Source organism: Balaenoptera physalus (assembly GCF_965194825.1).
Source record: "Balaenoptera physalus genome assembly, chromosome: 14".
NCBI lineage: Eukaryota > Metazoa > Chordata > Mammalia > Artiodactyla > Balaenopteridae > Balaenoptera > Balaenoptera physalus.
Window position 1 is genome coordinate 15,932,735 of NC_138893.1, and position 23,398 is coordinate 15,956,132.

Consider the following 23,398-nt stretch of genomic DNA (forward strand, 5'->3'; position numbering starts at 1 on the left):
TACTGGTGTCCGCAGTGCCGAGAGCGGGGCTAGTTCTTCCTCTCGCTGTGTCTTGAGGAGAGCTCGGCATACACCCCCTCCCTTGGTCTGTGAAGGGTACAGGAGCCTTCCTGAGGTCACCGGCAGGGGTCAAGGGCCAGAGGTGCTCTGCCACGTGCCTTTGGGCCCCTCTGGGTCTCAGCCCGCATGTAGAACAAGATCAACTCCAAGAGAACATTGCTGCTCTAGCTGCTGCTGTACCTTCAACCACTTGGTTGTTTGGTGCACGGAATCAGAGGCTGACGTTGGGTCCCTGCTCCTGAATTCACCTTGTGTGCATCACAGGGTGAACGTTGACTGTGTCCATCCTGGGGATTTAGACTCCCAGAAGAGGGAGTCAGGGGTGACCCTTGCTGGGAGGAAGGGGATGGGCTGGGAGCACCGCGCCCTTCTTGCCTGCTCTGAGGGGTGGGTGCTGCCCTCCCCCCCACCCCGCGGACCCCCCAGCTCCCGGGCCTGGTGGAGGAGAGCCATGAGTGTCTCTGGTCTGTCCTCTGACATTCCGAGCGAGAGCCTGGTGGCCCAAGGCCCGGGCCTGCCTGTGCTCTCAGGCTGGGGAGGGCCAGGCTGAGCCTGACCCCTGGCAGCTCAGAGCCCCGAGGGTCACGCCCGCGGAGCAGGCACCCGACCGCTGGCACAGCGTCTCCTTCTGGGGGCTCAGGAGCAGGCAGCTGTCTTCCCCTTCACGCACTCCAGCTGACCCTAGAAGGAAGCAGAGGGACGGCGACAAGTGGCCAGTGTGGTTTCCCCCCGTTCTCCCTGGGTGAGTAAGCTCAGCTTTACACTCAAACTTCAAAGTCAAGAGTGGCCGTGGTGGGCCCCGAGGGGGAGACAAGGGCGTCCAGACCCCGTGAGGGACGCACACGGGGCGGCCCAGGCTGAGGCACAGGCGTCCTCTCCGCCCTGCCCCGCAGCCCCCCTTCCCCACGTCTCTGAGCCCAGGCGCCCAGCTCCCCTCACACTGCGTGTCCCGTCTTCCTGCCGGGTATCTGGAATGCTTGGCCTGCCTGTGGACCTGGGCAGTGGGCACGGCGTGGCCTCAGGGGAAAGGCAGCCAGGCCTTGAGCTGCTGGGACCCTCTCCCAGGGCTTCAAGTGTCAGGCCTGGGTCTCATTAATCTCAGGTGCTCCTTGAGGGCGGTGGCCAAGCTCCCCAGTAAAGTGGCCACCAAAGCCACGTCGTTCCTCCCACGGGGGCTGGCTTGGTGGGGCCGCTGGTCCAGCAGCGAGTCTGTGCCTGTCGTGACCTGGGGTCAGGGGTCTCCCCCCCCCGCCCCGTGCCAAGGAGCAGCTGGCCCCAGAGGAAGCTAGAAGTTTTCCCATTTTGCAGATTGGAAAGACAAGGCTGAGAGGTGATTATAAAGTCCCAGGCTGCTGTTGCGTCAGGAAGCTGGTTATTTCTCCTGAGTCCCGGGATGCCCGGGGCAATGACATGGGGGGGATGGTAGGCGAGCCTGGGGCAGCCCTGGAAACACGGAGTCAGGCTCCTTCCTGGGGAAAGGCCAAGGGGGCACGACCCTCCCCCGTCCCCTCGGTCAGAATCCGCCTTGAGGACAAAGCCCGCCACCTCCCTTTGCAAGTGTTTTATTTTTCTCTCTTCTAAGTGGCCTCCCCTCGCGCTATGCACCTGGTTTGCCATCTCACGGGTTCATTATCGTCCAGACTGAGGTCCCAGCGCTGGGTCTGGACTGCAGCCTGGGTACAGGAAGAAGGGAGTGGGGAGAGAGCAGCCTTCCTGGGCCGGGCTCACAGTGACAGCTGGGCCGCATGCCTGCCATTCCCCCCAGCACGCTCATTCTCTGGATATAGGGGCTGCTGGCACAGCCAGGGCCCTGGCTCCAGGGCTGGACACGCTGCTGCTTTAGGGCAAGGCCAGCGGGCCGGGCTGGGGCATCAGCTTTCCCCCTGTCCTTGCATGGTCAGGGCCCACAGCCTGCATTCTGATTTGTGTGTATTATTAGGTCCCAGGACTCCTGCAGCCCTGGGTGAGCCTCAGAGGGTGGGCCCCAAGCCAGACTGTGAAGGGAACTTGCTCCTGAACTTGAACTATGTTTGGGGGTCCTCTGGCCTGCTTGAGATGGCAGGCCCGCCAGCTCCTGCTGGCAAAATGGAAAGGTGCCTCAGCGCCTTTCCTTGCTGTCCTTCCAACTGCCCTTGAGCCCACGATGCTTGGCAGTCCCCTCCGGCACCTTCCCTCGCCCCCCACCCCTGGGGCTCCCTTCTGTTCTATAACCTACTTCATGGCTGACGGGGCTTCGCTGCTTTCTCTCCCTGGTGACACGGGGGAGTGTTTACTAGGGCAGTTAGTGCCACGATTCTACAAGGAGGGTTAATTTTGGGAATTGGGACCACACTGCCCTGGAGGTGGGGGGGGGGTCCCCGTCCAGGGCACAGAGCCCCCCGACCCCCAGGCAGGAGGAATGCCCAGACACTATTTGACGATGACTGTGAAAGGGGACAAGCTGTGCAGCTTTACCACCGAGGGGACGGGAGTGACAGGCCCCTCACTCTCTGCCTTCGGCATCTGCCCTCTGCCTTGGGGGCTCAGAGCCAAGGCCAGGCCTAGTGAGCAGGTCTGGTTTGATTGGACTATTATTATTATTAATTAATTTTTTTACAGGTAAAGTACTTCATTAACCTTTGTTTCAAATGTTATTCCCAGGCTTCTTCAGCTTACTGAGCTACAGAGAATGAATTGTTTAAGCAAAGGCTGAAAAGAGATGCAGTGTCCGGGGGGCTTGGGCTTAAAACTCTCAGAGATCTGATTTTATCACATCCGCAAACAAAATTTTTAAAAGCAGCTGTAACATAGACTAGCAGCTCCTAGTAACGTGTTCAAGTTTTATCTTCTTCAGACGTTGACTCAGTTCAGCTTGCCCGGTTCTTAGAAGCCTGATCAGAATTCTCCACGGGACCTGGGTCCTCTCCATCACTCCTGAGCCTGGCGTGAGTGCACAGGGGAGGCGCTGGTCCCGGGAGGCCGGGCCCGAGGCAGGAGCCGCGGGAGAAGCCGGGCCAAGCGGAGGGCACCTCACCCTGACCCCTCGGCCAGACCCCCTTCCCAGTGGGCGTCTCAGGGTGAGGGCTGCAGCCTTTCTTCACAGGGAGCTCCTCCCAGGCGGGCAGCCTGGCAGGCCAATCTCACCTGTGCTCTCACAGCCCTGGGTGCCCCACCTCCTGGGGACAGGGGTCCTACCTCGCACTGGGGACCCTCCTCTGGACACAGACGTGGACACAGCCCCCAGGGCATCTGAGCGCTCGCGGGGACAGTCCCTCATGACTCAGTGCCCCCGGGCCTTGTCTTCCTCATCTGTAAACAAGGGGCGTCGTGGTCACCTCCAGGGGCTCTCTCTGCCCCAGCCCTGAAGTCCTGCCTGCCCTTCCATTCCAAGATCAGGACATGGTGGGCTCCTGAAGGCCCTCTTGGCTGTGGCAGTGCTGGTGGACCCTCCACCCTCGGGGAGGAGCTCTGGACCCCCGGCTTGCAGCTCCCAGGCCGTGGACCTTCTTGTGTCCTCTGCCCTCTGCCTGCCGGCTGGGGCCACCATGGTCACCACTGGGGTCACCACTGTGTCAGAGGGAGGAGTTGATATTTCTGCTGCCCTGAGAACAGTGCCCTGAATGGGGTAAGCGCGATATATGTGTTTGTTGAATGCATTAAGGATATATTATTTAAAACCTCAATTCGAGATTTTTCAGAAATAAACTTTTATTTTGGAAAATTTTTAGATTTGCAGAAAAGTTGCCATGGGAGCATGTAGACCCCCATACATCACACCCCCGGTTGCCCCACTGTTAGACCTTCTGTTAACCGGGAGCGTTGTCACTCTCGGGAACCAGCCTTGGAGCGATGCCGTTACCTACACTCCGGGCTTTCTTTGGGTTTCTCCTGTTCTCCCGTTGGGGCCCCCTTTCTGCTCCAGGACCCCGTGGACACCACGTTGCGCTAGGTTATCATGTTCGCCTCCCCTGGTCTGTGAGAGTTTCTCAGTCTTATCTTGTTTTTCGTGACTTTGACAGTTTTGAGGAGTTCCGGTCCGGTATTTGGTAGAAGGTCCCTCGATTTGGGTTTCCCTGGTGTTTTTCTCATGATCAGACTGGGATTCTGGGTTTTTGGAAAGAATACTAAGAGGCAAAGTGCCCGTCTCCTCATATCACATGAGGGGACCCGCATGACACCCCTGCTGATGTGAGGGCACGTGGCTGAGGGGGTGTCTGTCAGGTTTCTCCAATCTGAGTGACTGTTTCACTTTCCCTACAATATTCTTCGGAGCCCAGGCTTAGAGCTTGAAGGAGGGGGATTAAGCCCCACCCCCCGGAGTACGGAGTATCTCCATCTATTGTTTGGAATCCTCTGTAAGGAGGCACTGCCACTTCTCACCCATTTATTTACTTATTCAATCATAATTTTCATCAGTATGGGTTTATAAATATAGTTATTTTATACTTTGGGTTATAATCCAGTGCCATATTATTTATTTTGTTGCTCATATCCTTCTGAATCCTTTGGCACTAGAAGCTCTTACGGGTTGTGTAAGATAGTAGAAAATATATATATATTGGTCTCTGCCCCTGGTTCCTGGCACAGCGCTCCTAAAACCCTTGGAATTGCCTAAATGATAAGAACACTAGGAGCACCTCTTGTCTGAACACTGGTCTTTGAATTCTGTTCCTGACACAGGGCTCCTGAAACCCTTGTGATTTCCTGGGTGATAGGGGGGTCTTCTGTTCTAATGCGGTGACCCCGCGGGGCTCCTGAGTGAGGGCTGGTCACCAGCAAGACCCAGCAGGGTGAGAAGCTTGGAAGTTTCAGCTCCACCTCCCACTGTTTTGGGAAGGAGAAGGGCTGAAAGCGGAGCTAATGATGGAGCTCGTGAGCCTCCATAAATCCCAGTAGGCTGGGTCTTTAGAGCCCAAGGCGAGGGGCCCACAAGGTGCTGCCTTGGCCACAGGATCCTGAGAAACGTGGTCTTCACTCCTGCAGTCGGAGCCCAGCCAGGCCCCTGCCTGACACAGTGCTGCCCGTCTGAAGGTGGCTGGCTTTGCCATCACGGCTGAGCTCTGCCTTCACCTTTGGGGACGTCGGCAGTGACCGGCCGCCAGCCACACGACCGGCCTGTCGCCAGCCCCCTCCTCTGTGTGGGCACAAAAAGCTCGCGCACCTTGGGCCTGAGGTCTCGCTCTTTAAGTCTGGGCAGAGGACACATCTGAGGGACACGTGGGGCTCAGAGATCTCGGAAGCTTCCAAATTAAAGGGAAAGGAATCTTGGCGGGAAGCACCAAGCATCTTAAGAGGCGTGACTGTAGTAAAACAGAGAAGTATCGTAACTCTGCCTTCTGCTTCAGACCTCGTGCAGGGGGCGCCCTGCGGAGGGCTCGCCAGGCCCGGGGCCTCATCAGTGCTGATCGCACAGGGAACTGTGAAGCAGGATTTAAGTCTGAGGCATGTAAGGCAAGGTAACAGGCATTTATTGGGCACCCACCGTGTACTCTGCTGGCCACTGGGAGAGACAGCAGGGAAGAGGAGACATCTCTCCTGTCTCCTGAAGAAAGTAAGATGCACAGGAAACCACCCTGTTAATAGGGATGCTGGCCGGTGACACCTCTGTGATTCTGCCAGTTACGACCGGGCTTCCCGCAGACCAAGTCCGAGGCTGCTCTCTCTGCAAGCTCTCAGGGCGCCTTCAAAGAGGCACAGCCAGGCACGGAGGGGAGGGCGCATGCCCCAAAGCACTGCCCTGCCCATGTCAGGCAGGCATTCCCTCCAGTAAGAACCCGGGCACGACCCTGTGCCCTTCTGCTCCTGCCTCAAATAGGAGCAGGCCAGGCAAACTGGACCTCTTACCAGTTCCCTTGGAAGCAGAAAAGGCTACGGTGGTGTGGTACAAAGGATAAATAGCCCCCAGAGATGTCCATGTGCTAATCCCCAGAACCTGTGACCCTGGAACCTTATATGTCCCAAGAGATCACAGATGTGACTAAGATGAAGACCTAGAGACGGGAAACTTATCCTGGATTATGTGGCTGGGCCCAGTGGAATCACAGGAGTCCTTATAGGAGGGAGGCAGGGATTCCGGGTCAGGGAAGGAGAAGTGATGGGGGCAGTGATGCAGTTGCAGAAGGGGACCAGGAGCCAAGGGATACAGACAGCCTCCAAGGAAACGCACTCTCCTCAGGGCCTCCAGAAGGAACGCAGCCCTGCTGACACCCATTTCAGACTTCTGGCCTCCAGAAATGACAAACACTAAGTTTGTACTGTTTAAACCGCTAGGTTTGGGTTACTTGTTACAGCAGTGGTAGGAAACTAACACAACTAACTGTCTTATGAAAAATGGCCCTTCCTAGGGCTAACTTCCCTCTTGGCCTGGACCACAGGTTGTACAGAAGCGATGGAGACCATGTCGTAAAGGGGGATGATTTCTTTGGGGTCTGTATTAGGTACTTGACATTGACGTTTATGTTGGGTTCCCACCACCTCCACATCAAAAGCACATTTATTATACTCATCCACCTTACTCGGATGGCAGCAAACTTGCTTTCCATTCTCTGAAGTTCTTGCTGACTTCTCTTCGGAAGGCAGTAATTATGTGCCTTTGCTATGTAGAGCCTCTTCATTTCCTGGATACCAGGATGACAACAATACCCCGCAGATAGACCCTCTGCCACCCGAGGATTTATTTGCACACGTTGCTTTTCCCTTCTAAATGACAAAGTGTCTCGAGGGAAAGGCAGCTTCGCGGAGCCGGGCACACAGAACGGTGACATTTCTGTGCGCGTGTGTCTGTGAGGGTGTGGGTGCCATGTTCTCTAAATCTCTCCAGAAATAGACGAACTAGAACTTCCATGAGATTGAGGAAGGCTTAAAGCAACAACCCCACCCTAGTCTCTGTGCCTTGTAGCTGGTTTAAGGCTGAACCAGAAATATGTCCCTCTGGGGAGGGCTCCCTGCCGGCAGAACCCTCCGTAAATGGAGGTCCCCGGTCATGTCACAGACGCGCCACATGGAAACCAGCAGAGCTCGCGTCCCACGCCCTGCCTTTCACGACGGCGCTCAGGAAGCAGCACCTGCATGTCATATAGCATCTTAAGCCTATTCTCATTTTACAATTGAGAGCTGCTTCTTTGTCCCTGAGACTTGAAATATGGCAAGTCTGGGCTGTCTAGGTGCTGGGCTCCTTGCCTAGTGTGGTGGTGAGGCAGGTATTTGTCGATGCATCACTTGCCTCTCACCCTGGAGCCTATAACTCAACCTGGATTAGCTTGTGTTGTGTATACTTCTTGATTGATGGATGCTCAAGTGATTTTCAACGGAAGTGCCAAGACTACTGGATATCCACACGCAAGAGAATGAAGTTGGACCCCTACCTTATACCAACACAAAATTAACTCAAAATCAATCATAAAGCTAAATGCAAAAGGTAAAATTATAAAAATCTTAGAAGAAACATGGCAATCGATCTTTGTGTCCTTGGAATAGGTGATAGTTTCTTAGATATGATACCAAAGGCACAAGTCACAAAAGAAATAGGTAAATTAGACTTCATCAAAATTAAAAACTTATTTGCAAGTTCTGTGTCTTCTTTTTTTAAAAATTGAGATATAATTGACATATAACATTATATTTGTTTCAGGTGTACAACATACTGATTTGATACTGTATATATTACAGAATGATCACCACAAAAGTCTAGTGAACATCCATCACCACACAGATTTCTAATTTTTTTCTTGTAATGAGACCTTCTAAGATCTACTCTCTTAGCAAACATGCAATAGAGTCTTATTAACTATAGTCATCATGCTATACATTACATCCCCAGGACTTACTTATTTTACAACTGGAAGTTGGTACCTTTTGACCTCCTTCATCCATTTCACGCCCACCCCTCACCCCCCACCTCTGGCAACCACTCATCTGTTCTCTGTGTCTATGACTTTGTTTCTCTTTTTTAGATTCCACGTATAAGTGAGATCATTCGGTATGTGTCTTTCTCTGTCTGACTTATTTCATTTAGCATAATGCCCTCAAAAGTTCATCTATGTTGTTATAAATGGCAAGATTGTCTTCTTTCTTATGGCTGAATAATATTCCATTTTGTATATATATCTCACATTTTCTTTATCCACTTATTCATTGATGGACTCAGGTTGATTTCATGTCTTGCCTACTGTAAACACTGCTGCAATGAACATGGGGGTTCATATATCTTTTTGAGTTATTGTTTTCATTTCCTTTTGGATAAATACCCAGAATAGGAATAGGAATGGATCAAATGGCAATTCTATTTTTAATTTTTTGAGGAACTTCCATACTGAGTTCCACAGTGGCTGCACCGATTTACATTCCCACCAATAGTGCACGAGGGTTCCCTTTTCTCCAAATCCTCACCAACACTTGTTATTTCTTTTCTTTTTGATAATAGCCATTCTAACAGGTGTGAGGTGATATCTTATTGTGGTTTTGATTTTCATTTCCCTGATGATTAGTGACGTTGAGCACCTTTTCATGTACCCGTTTGCCTTTTCATGTACCTACATGTCTTCTTTGGAAAAAGATCTGTTCAGATCCTCTGCCCATTTTTCAAATTGGATTGTTTGTTTTTTAACTATTGAGTTTTATGAGTTCTTTACATATTTTGGATATTAACCCTTCAAAGTCCCAAGTGCAGGAACTTCTGTCCGTATGAAGTTGGGGTGCATAACTCTCCTGTTGTGAATGTGTTGCCAACCTGGAAGCTTTCCAAACCCCATACTGTTGGGATTTTATGGAAGCTTCCTCACATAGGCATGATCAATTATCAGCTCGGTTTCTAGACCTTCTCCCTTCTCTGGAAAATGAGGGTAGGTCTGAAAGTTGCAAGCTTCTAATCATTGTTTGGTTCTTCTGTGGTGAAGAGCCCCCATCCAGGAGCCATGGAGGTTCCCACTGAGTCATCTCATTAGAACAAAAGATGCTTCTGGGGCTCTTACCACTTAGGAATTTACAGGGGTTTTGGAGCCCAGTGTCAGGGATGAAGTCAAAGAGAAATATTGGAACAAGAGATGATCCTAGCACCATTATCACTTAGGAATTTATAAGGGTTTTAGGAGCTCCGTGCTGGAAACTTGGGACAGAGACCAATATATATATTTCTTGTTATTTCATACGTATAGAAATGCAACAGATTTTTGTATATTCATTTTGCATCCTGGAATTTTACTGAATTCATTTATAGATCTAACAGGTTTTTTTTTAGGTGGAGTCTTTAGGGTTTTCTATAAATAATGTCATGTCATCTGCATATAGTGAGAGTTTTACTTCTTTCTGATTTAAATGCTTTTTATTTCTTTTTCTTGTCTGATTACTGTGCTAGGACTTCCAATACTATGTTGAATAAAAGTGGTGAGAGTGAGCATCTTTGTCTTGTTCCTGATCTTAGAGGAACAAGTATGATGTTAGCTGTGGGTATGTCATATATGGCCTTTATTATGTTGAGGTACATTCCTTCTATATCCACTTCGTTGAAAGTTTTTTTTAATCATAAATAGATGTTGAATTTTGTCAAGTGCTTTTTCTGCATCTATTGTGATGATCATATGGTTTTAATCCTTCATTTTGCTAGTGTGGTGTACCACACTGATTGATTTGTGGATGTTGAATCATCCTTGCATCCCTCGAATAAATTCTACTTGCTAACAGTTTATGGTCCTTTTAATGTATTGTTGACTTTGGTTTGCTAATATTTTGTTGAGGATGTTTGCATTTATATTGATCAGGGATATTGGCCTGTAGTTTTCTTTTCTTGTAGTACCCTTGTCTGGTTCTGGTAGCAGGGTAATACTGGCCTCACAAAATGAGTTTGGAAGAATTCCCTCCTCTTCTAATTTTTGGAAGAGTTTGAGAAGGATTGATATTAATTCTTCTTTGAATATTTGGTAGAATTCACCAGTGAAGCCATCTGGTTCTAGACTTTTGTTTTGGGGGAGGTTTTTGATTACTGATTCAATCTCTTCTTACAAGTAATCTGTCTGTTTAGATTTCTACTACTTCATGATTCAGTCTTGGCAGATTATGTGTTTCTAGGAATTTATCCATTTCTTCTAAGTTGTCTAATTTGTTGGTGTATAATTGTTCATAAGTAGTCTCTTATGATCCACAATGATCCTTTGTGGTATCAGTTGTAATGTCTCTCTTTCCTTTCTGATTTTATTTTAATCCTCTCTCTTTTTTCTTTGTGAGTCAAGTTAAAGGTTTGCCAAATTTGGTTATCTTTTAAAAAAAAACAGCTCTTAGTTTCATTGATCTTTTCTATTGTCTTTTTAGTATTTATTTTACTTATTTCCACTCTGACCTTTGTTATTTCCTTCCTTCTACTAACTTTGGGCTTCATTTTTTCTTCTTTTTCTAGTTCCTCAAGTTGTAAAATTAGGTCAGTGTTTGAGATTTTTCTTGTTTCTTGATGTAGGCACTTCTAGCTATGAACTTCCCTCTTGTAACTGCTTTTGTGGCATCCCATAAATTTTAGTATGTTGTATTTTCATTTGTCTTGAAGAATTTTTAAATTTCTTTTTTGAGTTCTTCTTTGACCCATTGATTGTTCAGTAGCATTCATTTAGTCTCCACATATTTGTGAATTTTTCAGTTTTTTTCTTATTGTAATTATAGTTACACACAGTTTTATACCATCATTGTAGTTTTAAATCATTGTGGTCTAAAAAGATGCTTGATATGATTTCAATCTCCTTAAACTTTTTTATTTTTTTGGTGGGTCTACATTTATTTTTAAATAATTATTTCTTTCAATCCTTAAACTTATTAAGACTTGTTTTATGGCCTAGTATATGATCTATCATGGAGAATGTTCCATGTGCAGTTGAGAATAATCTGTATTCTGTTACTTTTGGATGGAATGTTTTGTAAATGTCTGCTAAGTCCATCTGGTCTAACTTAAGGCTAATGTTTCCTTATTGATTTTATGTCTGGATGATCTAGCCATTGATGAAAGTGGAATATTAAAGTCCCGCATTATTGTATTGCAATATTGTATTGCATTATTGTATAGCAATCTATTTCTCCCTTAGGTCTTTTAGCATTTGCTATATGTATTTAGGTGCTCCTATGTTGGGTACGTAAATATTTACAAATATTATATCCTCCTGTTGGATTGAACCCTTTATATAATCCCCTTCTTTGTTTCTTACTACAGTTTCTGTCTTAAACTCTATTTTGTCTGATAAAAGTATAGCTATCCCAGCTTTCTTTTGATTTCCTTTTCCATGGGATATCTTTTTCCACCTTTTCACATTCAGTCTGCATGTGTCCTTACATCTGAAGTGAATCTCTTGCAGGTAGCATATAAATTTTTTTTCTTCCATTCAGCCAATCTATGTCTTTTGATTGGAGAATTTGGTCCATTAACATTTAAAGTAATTATTGATATATACATACTTGTTGCCATTTTGTTAATTGTTTTCTGGCTATTTTGTATTTCCTTTGTTCCTTCTCTTGCTCTCTTCATTTGTGATTTGATGATTTTCTGTAGCAGTGTGCTTAGATTCTTTTGGCTATCTACTATAGGTTTTTGCTTTGTGGTTACCATGAAGCTTACATAAAACAATTAATTTTTATAACAGTTTAAGTTGATAATAACTTAAGTTTGAATGCATTCTAAAGATCTACATTTTTACTTTCCCACCACATTTTGTATTTTTGATATCAAAATTTACATCTTTTTATCTTGTGTATCCATTAACAAATCATTGTAATTATAGTTATTTGTACTACTTTTATCTTTTAACCTTCATACTAGCTTTATAAGTGATTAACCCACAACATTTATAGTGTTAGATTATTCTGAATTTTACTATATATTGACTTTTACCAGTGAGATTTATACTTTCATATGTTTTCCTGCTACTAATTTGTGCCATTTTGTTTCAGCTTAAAGAAGTCCTGTTAACATTTCTTGTAAGACAGTTTTAGTGGTGATGATCTCCTCGAGCTTTTCCTTGTCTAGAAAACTCTTTATCTCTCCTTTAATTCTGAAGGACAACTTTGTTGTGGAGAGTATTCTTGGTTGCTGTTTTTTTTCTTTCAGCCCTTTGAATATATGGTGCCACTCCCTTCTGGCCTGCAAAGTTTCTGCTGAAAAATCTACTGATAGTCTTATGTGGGTTACCTTGGACGTAACAAGCTGTTTTTCTCTTGCTGCTTTTAAGATTCTCTTCTTGTCTTAAACTCTTGACAATTTAATTATTATGTATCCTGGTGTGGGTCTTTTTGGGCTTATCTTTGGAACTCTCTTGGCTTCCTTGATCTGGATGTCTGTTTCCTTCCCCACGTTAGGGAAGGTTTCAGCCATTATTTCTTCAATGAAGTCTTCTGCCCCGTTCTTTCTCACTTCCCCTCTGGGAGCCCTAAAATCTGAATGTTGGTCCACTTGATATTGTCCCATCAGCCCCTTTTGCCATCTTCAACCTTCTTCATTCTTGTTTTCTTTTTGCTGCTCTGATTGGGTGAGTTCCAACTGCCCTGTATTGGAGTTCACTGATCCTTTCTTCTGCTTCATGTAGCCTCTGTTGAACCCCTCAAGTGTATTTTCAGTACAGTTATTGTATTCTTCAGTTCTATGATTTCCTTTGGTACTTTCTTATATTTTCCATCCCTGTTGAAATTCTCACTTTGTTCATTCATTCTTCTCCTAAGCACAGTGAGCACCTTTATGACCATAATTTTGAAGTCTTATCAGGTAAATCACTTATCTCCATGTCATTAAGGTCTTTTTCTGAGGTTTTATCTTGTTTTTTCTTTTGGAACATAGTCCTCTGTTTCTTCATTTTCCTTGACTCTCTGTGTTGGTTTCTATGTATTAGATAAAACGGCCCCCTCTCCCAGTCTTGAAGGAGTGGCCTCATGTAGGAGATGAACTTTGTTGCCCAACCCTGCCCTAGCTCTTGGTTGTGTCTCAAACCTTTGTGATTGTCCAGACTATCTACTTTATTCTTAGTGGCTCCCAGCAGTTGAGGCCTGTCAGTGTCCCAAAGGAGAGGACCTCTGTCAGCCGGCTGATTGGAAGCTGGACCCCCAGGCAGCAGGTTTTAAAGTATGTAAATATATCTCTTCAAGGGAAGGCTGGGAGATGGGCATCCTTCTCTGCTCCCTCTGCACTGAGCCTTGGGTAGCAGCCAGTGAAGAACTGTTTCTTTGTTTGCTACCATCCTGTTGAAGCTGTGAGCACAAGCCCTACTGGCTACCAGAGCCAGGCTATCAAGGAATGTGTCCTCTGGGCAGCATACACAAAAGCTGGGCACCAGGCATGTACACAATCTCCTTTCTTGGAGACACCAATGACCTAGGGCAGGGCAGAGGGCGAGCTTGAAGGTGGCACTGACCAGCCTCCCTGGTGTCTGGAGAGGATTGCAGTCAGCCCCTAGACACAAGTTTAATTAGAAGTCTGCCCCTCAGGCTAGAGCTGTGGAGATCAGCTAAAAGGCCCCTTTCACAGAAAGACTGGGGGTGGGTTTCAATCTGCTCTGTGCCCTGGGGGCAGCTGGCTAAGAACTGTCTCTCTGTTTGTTCCATCCCATGGGACCTATGAACACAAACCTCCCTGGGCCCCACAACCAGGGGGTCCAGGGGCATCCCTGAGCAGCAGCCACAAAAACCAGGGTACCAGATGTAAAAACCAGGAAACCAGATGTGAAAACTGGGGCACCAGATGTTACAGCTCCTCTCTGGGAGGTACATGCGCTCTGGAGCATGGCAGAGGGCAGTGTGTGGACAGTGTCTGCCCTTCAGGTCTCTGGAAAGGATTACAGTCTCCTCAGCTGTGTGTTATTAGGAGCCTGCCCTTCAGCCTGCAGCTATGAAGATGAACTGATAGGCCTCCTTCCTGGAGAGACAGGGCCCTCAGTCTGCAGCCTCTGCTGTGCCTGGGGTGGTGGCTGTTTAAAACCCTTTCTCCATTTGTTACAGTCCTGTGGGACCCACGAGTGTCAGCCCCACTGGTCAGCAGAGACAAGCAATCAAGAGATGTCCCCTGGGTGGCAGCTGCAAAAATTGGGGTGTCAGATGAGGGTGCAAGCTCCCCTCTGGCAGATACTGGCAGCCTGGAGTGAGGCAGAGAGAGAGCAAAGATGGCCCCGCCAGCCTCCAAGCCCCCAGATGTGGATTAAATTAGAAGCCTGCTCCTCAGGCTGATGCTTTAAAATAAACAAACCTCTTGCACAGAAAGTCTGGGCCCTTTTCAGTCGCTGTGTCTGTGCAGGGCCCTGGGGAGGGTCAGTTCATGCTGCCCCTTCAAGAACTGTTTTTCAGGTCACTATAGCCTCATGGGTCTTGTAGATGCCAGCCCCGTTGATTTTCAAAACTAGATATTCTGGGGGCTCATCTCCCAGGTGCAAGTCTTGAAAGTAGGGGTGCCAGGTGTGGGGTTCAGACCGTTTGCTCTTCAGGGAGCAGCTTGGGGATGGGAGTTCCCCCCTGATTGTGGGTCAGCACGCTGGGTGTGGGGTGTATGGTGAGACTGTGTCTCAGCCTCTCCTACCCGCTTTGATGTGGGTTTTTTCTCACTCACCCAATGTATAGGAGTTATTTAGCTAGTTATGGGGTTTTCCCAGAGGAAACTGTTCCATATACAGCTGTCAATTTCGTGTGTCCATGGGAGGAGGTGAGTTCAAGGTCCTCCTATGTGGCCATCTTGAACTGCAACTTCAAAATTAAAAACTTTTGTTCTTCAAAGGACACCATCAAGAAAGTGAAAAGACAATCCACAGAATGGAAGAAAATATTTGCAAATCATATATTTGATAGGAAACTTATATCCAGAATAGAGAAATAATTCCTAAAATTCAACAATAAAATACAAATAACCTAATTAAAAACAGGCAAAGTATTTACATAGTCTTTTCTCCGGGGGAGGGCGGGGGAAACAAGCAGCTAATAAGCACATGATGTTCTGGAAACGTGGATCAAAACTGCAATGGAGAGGCCACTTCATTCCCACTAAGATGTGCAAAAAGGCATAAAAAGTACTAGCAAGGATATGGACAAATTGGAACTCTCATGCGTTGCTGGTGGGAATGTCAAATGTTGTAGCCGCTTTGGAAGACAGTTTTGCAGTTCCTCAAAAAGTTAAATATAGAATTACCAATATGGCTCAGAAATTCCACTCCCTGGTATATACTCAAAAGATCTGAAAACAGGTACTCAGACAAATACTTGTACATAAATGTTCATAGCAACACTATTCATAATAGCCCAAAAGTGACAATACCCATCAACACATGAATGCATAAAGAAAATGTAGTCTATCCATACGGTGAAATATTATTCACCCATAAAAAAGAATGAAGCACTGATACATGCTGTAATGTGGATGAATCTTGAAAACCTTACACTAAGTGAAAGAATCCAAACACAGAAGGTCACATATTGTATGATTTCATTTATAGGAAATATCCAGAAGAGATACATCTGTAGAAACAGAAAGCAGATAGGTGGTTTCCAGGAGCTGAGCTGGGAGTGGGTAATGGAGGAGGAGCTGCTTCCTGGGTGAGGGGTTTCATTTTGGGGTGGTGACAATGCTTCAGAGCTAAACAGAGATGTTGGTTGCACAACACTGTGCATGTACTAAGTGCCACTGAACTGTTTGCTTTCAAATGGTTACTTTGATGTCATGTCAATTTCATCTCAATAAGAAAACTTAGGATTGTGATTACCCGTGGGGGGTATAGTGACTGAAGTGGGCCTCTGAGGGGCTTCTGGGTTGCTGGTAATGCTGTTCCTTAGTCAGGGTGTGGAACACACAAGTGAGTTCAGAATGTGAAAATTCGTTGAGCTGTATACTTACAATTTGACACTTTGCTGGATATATATTATACATCCATAAAAAGCCAAAATGAATAAAAAAATGCCCCAGACAATGCCTGGGCATCAAAGAGGTCAACACCCCGACACCGACCTCCCAGGCCTGCCTACCTGCCTTACTGCTTTCAGAGGCACAGTTTGGGGAGGGAAGCGGGTGTAGCTCCATCTTCTCACCAGGAGCTGATCTGATCTCAAGAGGCTTCCACTGCCCACACTGGAGACCTCACAGACCACAGCTCAGTCCTCAAAGACGACTCAGCTGCTGAATCCTCATAAAGATGCACCAGGTGATGCAGTGAGGGAGGATTTTATGAGAGAACCCATGGAAAATGGGCTTGAGCCTTTAACATTTGAAAGATTCTTTCTGCCTTGTTTATTAAATGCTATGCTAACCTGTCCAATATCCTCTTAAATCCTTTGTATGGCAGTTCTAAAAGGGCTTTCTCCTGTTGGTTGTTTGTGAGCACAAACGTCCTGTCCAGAGTGGGAGGCTCAGGGAGCCCTCCCATCACCGTGGTCCCTTAGAGCCCTACGAGGACATTCTGTTCGGGTTCGCACCACAGCCCCTCACATCAAGGGCCCCAAGAAGGAGCCTTGGGTCCCCTAGGTCTCAGTACAGAAGGCACACATGGAGGGTGCCCCCTGCTGACGGGGCCCCGTCCCTGCTCACCAGGTTCTGGCCCCTGAGGTCTGCTCCAGGCCCTCCAATAAGCCAGTCTCTCTCCTGCCTTAAGGCCTTTGCTCGTGTTGTCCCCACGGCCTGTGGCCCAGCCCCGAACCTCTGACCTGTTGCTTCCTTCATTCTTCGGAGAGCAGCTGAAGCTCCACACTGCAGAGGGCCCCGGATCTGCTTGAATCAGGTAAGACACTCAGACACGGAAATGACTGTCATGAAGAAGGATGTTTTTTATACCGAAGTTCCCTAGAAACAAGAGGCAGGATGAGCTCTGCAGGGCCACATGGGGAAGCACCAGTTTGATCAGGAGGCAGGGGGAATGGGGGGACCAGGGGCAAGGGCCTTCATTATGGTTTCCGTGGGAAGCAGAGGGCAAGCCGGGGTCTGCAGGCTCCCCGAGTACTGGGCTGGATCCTTCAGGGGACTCTGGGTGTGGGGCTGTCCCTAGTTGTGTGGTCAGGAACAGTTAGTGCAGGTGATGGGGACCCTGCGTGTGGGTCACGTAGAGGAGCTGGTCAGTGGGGCGGGCTCTGGGTTGGCTAGTTTGCATTTGAAAAGTTCACCCCTGGGGCAAGTTGTTCCTCTCTCTGGGAATAAGCAGTCCCTCCAGATGCTAGAGCTTCAGAATACGGAAAATAGGGCCCGTGGTTACCACAGAAGCCTTCCCAGGGCAGCAACGCCTATTGTGTGTTCTTTCCTTCTTTTAATTTTATTGGAGTACAGTTGATTTATGACGTTGTGTTAGTTTCAGGTGTACGGCAAAGAGATTCAGTCATACAATGTCTATTGTATTTTCTATCGGTTTCCTCCTCTAGATGCCAGCTCTGGGAAGGGGCCATGTCTGTTGTTTTTGCCCCTGTATTCCTAGTATCTAGCAATTTGTAGGTGCCCATTAGTTAGTGAATCAATGAATAAGTGGATGAAATTATGTTTGCTTTGGCAAACTCTGAAATTTTAAGGTCTACTTAACGAAGGCCCTAATTGTGTGTGTGTGTGTAATTTTTTTTTTAACTGGGATATACTGGTCTCAGGGGCTGACAGTCCTGAAACAGAGATGGTTCTTCCCCTGCTGTCAGATCTCCCAAATGTTCTGACAAATGTTCCCACCCACGACTTAGTGATAAAGTGTCACCTGGAGAGGAAACCGTGGGATGAAGGAGGCAGGTGGGCACACCTGGAGCCCACGTCCTATTTTCTTACCAACTCCCCCCCCCCTTTTTTGTTTTTTGCATTTTTTGCATTTTTTTGCTTTGAAAGTATCAAGAGAGCGGGAAGGTTGCACTTTGGCTGAAAGGATATGTTGTCTCCAGCTGACTTGTTTTCTAGACCAGGTCTCTGCTGGGAAGTATGCTTGTGCTAATTCCTGCAGAAGTAACTCCTGACCACATAACCCTCCACAGTGGCCTAATGTGTAGCTGGCGTTTCCCAAACATGGACGGATTCCCCTTGGCTGTGGAGCCAAGTAAGTGATTTCTGCGACTGGAAGAAAATGAGGACTCAAAATAGGTAGGTGCCAACTGCAAGCTGTGGGGAAAAAAAGAAGAAATGAATAAAAAAGTGAAGGGAAGGGGCTTCCCTGGTGCCGCAGTGGTTGAGTCTGCCTGCCAATGCAGGGGACACGGGTTCGAGCCCTGGTCTGGGAGGATCCCACATGCTGCGGAGCAACTAGGCCCGTGAGGCACAACTGCTGAGCCTGCGCGTCTGGAGCCTGTGCTCCGCAACAAGAGAGGCCGCGATAGTGAGAGGCCCACGCACCGCGATGAAGAGTGGCCCCCGCTTGCCGCAACTGGAGAAAGCCCTCGCACAGAGGTGAAGACCCAACACAGCCAGGAATAAATAAATAAATAAATAAATTAATTAAAAAAAAAAAAAGAGGCCATTGGATTTGGCATTTGGGAGTTAACTAGAAAAAAAAAAAGAAAAAAGTGAAGGGAAGGGGAGGGGAGATGTGTGCGGACAGCAGACCCTGGGGAGCATCAATTTTTCCTTTAGAAATTTGATGGGGAAGAAAAGGCCTTGGTTGTTGACTTCATTTGCTTTTCTTTGTTCACTAGTGAAATGAAGTTTGTTTTTTGTGAAGCGTGTGTGGCATATGCTCACTGGGCAAACTTGGCCTTTTGTGACGGGCCGGTTGCATCCTCTGTTGAAAAGCACATCCGATTTTCTGATTAGTTTGTAAGGACTCTACTCTCCAGCTTCTGGGCGGGTTTACAAGCTGTGATCATATTTTGCGGCTCCTCCTTTTGAGAAGCTGTGGTGGATTTGCAGGTATTTACACGTTATCAGCGTGGGTCACACGTCTATGGCTGGAGCCTGGTTTTGAATTTCATGCGCGAGAAAAACTCATGTCACTGGGGATGATAAATTTCCTTCCCTCTAGAGTCTGGTAGAGCGGGGCTGAGAGTGCTTTGTGGGCCCGGAGAGGTCTGTGACACCCTTGCTCTTGGGTGAGGGAAGAGGAATGGCAGACAATCATGGCGTGACAGGGAGAATAATGATGTGGACTTTAGATAGTGGGACGGAAGCCTCCTGACTTGCAGTGAGATCTTGGCAAGAGCTGGAATTTCTGCTGGAGAGGGTGTGGAGAAAAGGGAACCCTCCTACACTGTTGGCAGGAATGGAAATTTGTGCAGCCACTGTGAAAAACAGTATGGAGGTTCCCTAAAAAACTAAAAATAGAGTTACCGTATGATCCAGCAATCCCACTCATGGGCATATATCCGGAGAAAACTATAATTCAAAAAGATACATGCATCCCAATGCACATTGCAGCACTATTTACAATAGACAGGGCATAGAAGCAACCTAGATATCCATCGACAGATGAATGGATACAGAAGATGTGGTACATATATACAATGGAATATTACTCAGCCATAAAAAAGAATGAAATAATGCCATTTGCAGCAACATGGATGGACCTAGAGATTGTCATATCGGTGAAGTAAGTCAGACAGAGAGGGACAGATATCGTGTAGAATATCACTTATATGTGGAATCTAAAAAAAATGGTACAAATGAACTTATTTACAAAAGCAGAAACAGAGTTACAGATGTAGAAAACAATCTTGTGATTAGCAAGAGGGAAAGGGGGGGAGGGATAAATTGGGAGATTGGGATTGACACATACACACTACTATATATAAAATTGATAACTAATAAGGACCTACCGTACAGCACAGGGAACTCTACTCAATATTCTGTAATGACCTATATGGGAAAAGAATCTAAAAAAGAGTGGATATATGTGTATGTATAACTGATTCACTTTGCTGTACAGCAGAGGCTAACACAACATTGTAAATCAACCATACTCCAGTAAAAATTAATTAAAAAAAACTATATGCCAAAAAAACAAAAACAAAAAACCAAAAATCTGAGCTTAGAAGTCAAAGCCAAGGATACTCAGCCTCTCCTGATGCAACGAACGGCAGCCTCTTTAATGATGAAAGAGTCACAGGATAGAGAGGAAGTACGGAGAATAATGACATTTCAAGATATTCTTCTTCATCAAGATCAACAGATGTAATGATTCATGTGTCTCAGAGCATGTTTAGGGAATAAGCAAAAAGAGGAAAGAAATAGAATTAAGCAACCTTGGCCCTACTTTGTCTCCTAACTTCTTCAATGTGACATGACACTTGTCATGTTTGTTTAGGCCACTTTTCCTCATGGCGCTAGGAACTTCTTGATCACTCTTAAGAGTGATACTGATTTTGATTACACCTTTGAAGGGCCTGATGATACCGTAATAAGGAGAAAAATGGATCAAAATGTAAACAAATGATTCATCGTGTGGAAACCGGCAATTGGTCCAGCCCTGTTACTACTGTGTGTGCAGCGCATTTCAGGGAGAAAAAACACTTTGTACCTCCATACAAAATAAAAATAATACAGCCACTCTGTCTAGTTTTGGTCTCACCAAAGAGCAAAATCTCGAGCACTTCCTGTAAGCCTGGACTCTCAGCAGGGACCACGTCATCCTGGCTTTGGGGTTAATGTCTGAGACAGTAACACACGTCAGCACGAGCTGATCCTTTCCCACCATGAACAGACAGATGTAAACATGCAATCTTGTGGGGTTTTATAACATTAGATACTTGTTGGGTTTTTTATTGGATGAGCTGGTCTTATTGAAGTCTGGTTCCCTTGCCCTTTTTGCAAATAAAAAAATTTGTTTCATTCTGAAATACTTTCTGCCTCTGAACCTTGCCTTGACAGACTCAATGAATTTGATCTCACAGTTTTGAAAAGCCATACATGTCGCTCTTTGTAGAGCCATGTGGAACATCTAAGGGGCCCCAGAGCCCCAGTGCCCGCTTTCCCATGGCTCCATCCCAGGGCTGGCACCCTCCTTCACGGTGAAACTGGCATCAAGGCTCCAGGGACAGAAACGGCCTCATTGGAAGCCTGGAAACACCATGGGGCTGCCTCTCTCAGCCCACTGTGTATTCCATGCAATTGACAGCGCTCAGCTTCATCTCCTTGCAAGAGTGTTAGCCCTGGGACTGCAGGTGCGCAAGATGTTGCTGGAGGAGTTTGGTGACCTTTGAACCAAGTCCCCATCACCTAGGGCCATTTGTAGGCATCCATGTATTTGGAAAGAAACATGGAGATGCATGGCCTGATCCCTGGACCAGCCACAACGTGTGTGAAAGCACCTCTGCCCTGCAAATCCAGGGCTGTGCTCGCCCCAACTGTGTGTCTGCTTTCCATCGGGGCTCCTGGACCCGGGAGGCTGCCCTCACTAGAGGAAGCTCTGCAGGCGGCATCTCAGCTCTGACGGAGGGAGGGCCGTCCCATCAGTGTGTCTCTAGCTCAACGTCAAAGCTCCGGGGTTCTAAGGGTCCCCACGGTCCTGTGGCAGCTGCCTGTATCACGCCTGCGCTACACGGTAACTGAAGCCTTCTTACCATAGCAGGGGGTCGCTAGCAGAGCACCTGCCCCTTCCCTGCTGTTCAGCCTCAGTGAGAGGACCTGAGCGCTGACATCCCCCGCGTGGACCCTTCTGCGGGAAGAAGGAGATCGGCTGCGCGCAGACCTGGCGGAAGTGCTGCGCGCGCCGCGCAGGCGCAGGACGGGTGCTGAGACTGGCGGGTGCTTTCTGGCAGCCGTCTGTCCGCACCCTTCTGTCCTCCTGGCGACTGGCCCTCGATGCTGCCCTGCACTATCAATCACATTGTGGTACAACACCCCCCGCCCCCGACCTCGCCAAATCGGAACCGGGCACCTGACCCGGGATCAGCTGGAAGCAGCATTTGGTCCTGGATGAGCCCGTGGTCCAAATGGTCCAGTCGTCGCCCAGATTGGTCTGTGGAGTGCAGAGATTGGGGCTGCTTCTGCGGGGCCGGGGCGTGCCACATGGGGGTGGTGGTGCTGTGCGGCTAGGACCCCGCCCGGGGAGGGAGCTGGGAGACAGACAGGTGGAGGCGCTCGGATCGGGTCTGAGGACCCAGTCGTGCCCGCATCCATTCCCATCGCTTGCGTAATGGGAATTTACTTCCTTCCCACCTTTGTTTGGCTTCAGCTAGTTTGATTTGGGTTTCTGTCATTTCCAACTAAAACAGTCCTAGCTGTCCCTTGTACCCAGGCAGCTACCTAGTGGTTAAAGGCACAGATGCCAGGGTTCTGATCCTGGCTCCACCTCTCCAAGTGCAGGATTCTGACGCCCCAGCCTGTTTCCCCAGGTGTGAGGTGGCCCCCGTCGCTGTTAAAGAGCCAGTTGGTCATGCCCAGGTGATAACGGGTAAGAAAGCTTCCAACACCTGCCAATCATTATGAGTGGGTCCTTTCAAGGCCTCCAACTGTTAAGTGCTCCAAAGATGAGCTTTCCTTTGGAAAGAATGTTCTTATTTTTGAGGCAGTTTTAAGTGTAACTGGATTAACCCGAAGACCTCTACTTGCTTATTATAGGGAAATGTATCCAGAGGAAAGGAACACATTCCCATTTCTCCAGAGAGCTCTTCAAGAAAGGAAATCCTCCTTTACCCCAAACTTTCTGCTAAATTCCAAGGCAGAGGTGTTTTAATTAAGTGTGTAATAAATACCTATCGTGGCCAGGACAGTAGTAGGTCATGTTCGTCATCCAGCTGCAGAGCCTCTTTTAAGAGCTGCAGGGCATTGTTTTGTAGAGTTCTGATTGCTTTTTGTGAAATTGCTGTAGGCTTTCATTCACATGGTGATTTGTATGCAAATCCTTGCAGGAGGCTGAAATGCTGTTTGTTTGCTTTTTTATTGTTTTTTTGTTTGTTTTTGTACACTTTCTTGTTCCAGAAAAGGTTTATGATAATTCATACAAGATTATAAAAGATAAAATAAAAACAAATAAGTGAAGAAATTGGACCATGGAGGGTGGAAAGCTAAGATAAATCTAGGAGTAAGATTTATAGGCAGGTATAAATAAACCATAAATTTAATTCTGAGCTTAGCAGCAGTTTACACAGAGAGGGAAATACAAGGAGGTATATGTTTGTGTTAATCATGCCTTTTTTTTTTAAACATCTTTATTGGAGTATAACTGCTTTACGATGTAATCATGCCTTTTTATTCTGATGCTTTGACATCTTGGGGTCTTGATGACCTTGTGAAGGCCCTCCACCCCCACCCCCCCCCCCCCCACGCCGCCCCGTCTCCCCACAAGGGCTGGCTAATTCCTGGAGATAGTAAACAACTGGCCTTCAAGCACCTTCCAAATGCAAACCAACAAATGCCACACCCCAACTACCTCCTCTATGGGGCTCTCACTCTGCACCACATCCCCCTGCCATAATCACCCAGGGCCAGGTAGCAGACACCTAGGGACACCTCCTTTGCCCCAAAGCCCACTGAGATTATTCA

General features: G+C 47.3%; 1 long non-coding RNA gene across 3 annotated transcripts; it reads left to right on the forward strand.

The window, feature by feature from the left end:
- The first annotated feature begins 584 nt into the window (after positions 1–584).
- Positions 585–21,537, forward strand: LOC309642436. Of its 3 annotated transcripts, none has more exons than XR_014253199.1 (4): positions 585–802; positions 16,559–16,745; positions 17,962–18,067; positions 18,175–21,537. It is a non-coding gene; the product is annotated as an uncharacterized lncRNA (long non-coding RNA). The 3 variants fall into 3 exon arrangements; XR_014253200.1 differs by having other exon boundaries at positions 16,620–16,745; XR_014253201.1 differs by having other exon boundaries at positions 16,620–16,745; positions 20,220–21,537.
- Positions 21,538–23,398: the final 1,861 nt, after the last annotated feature.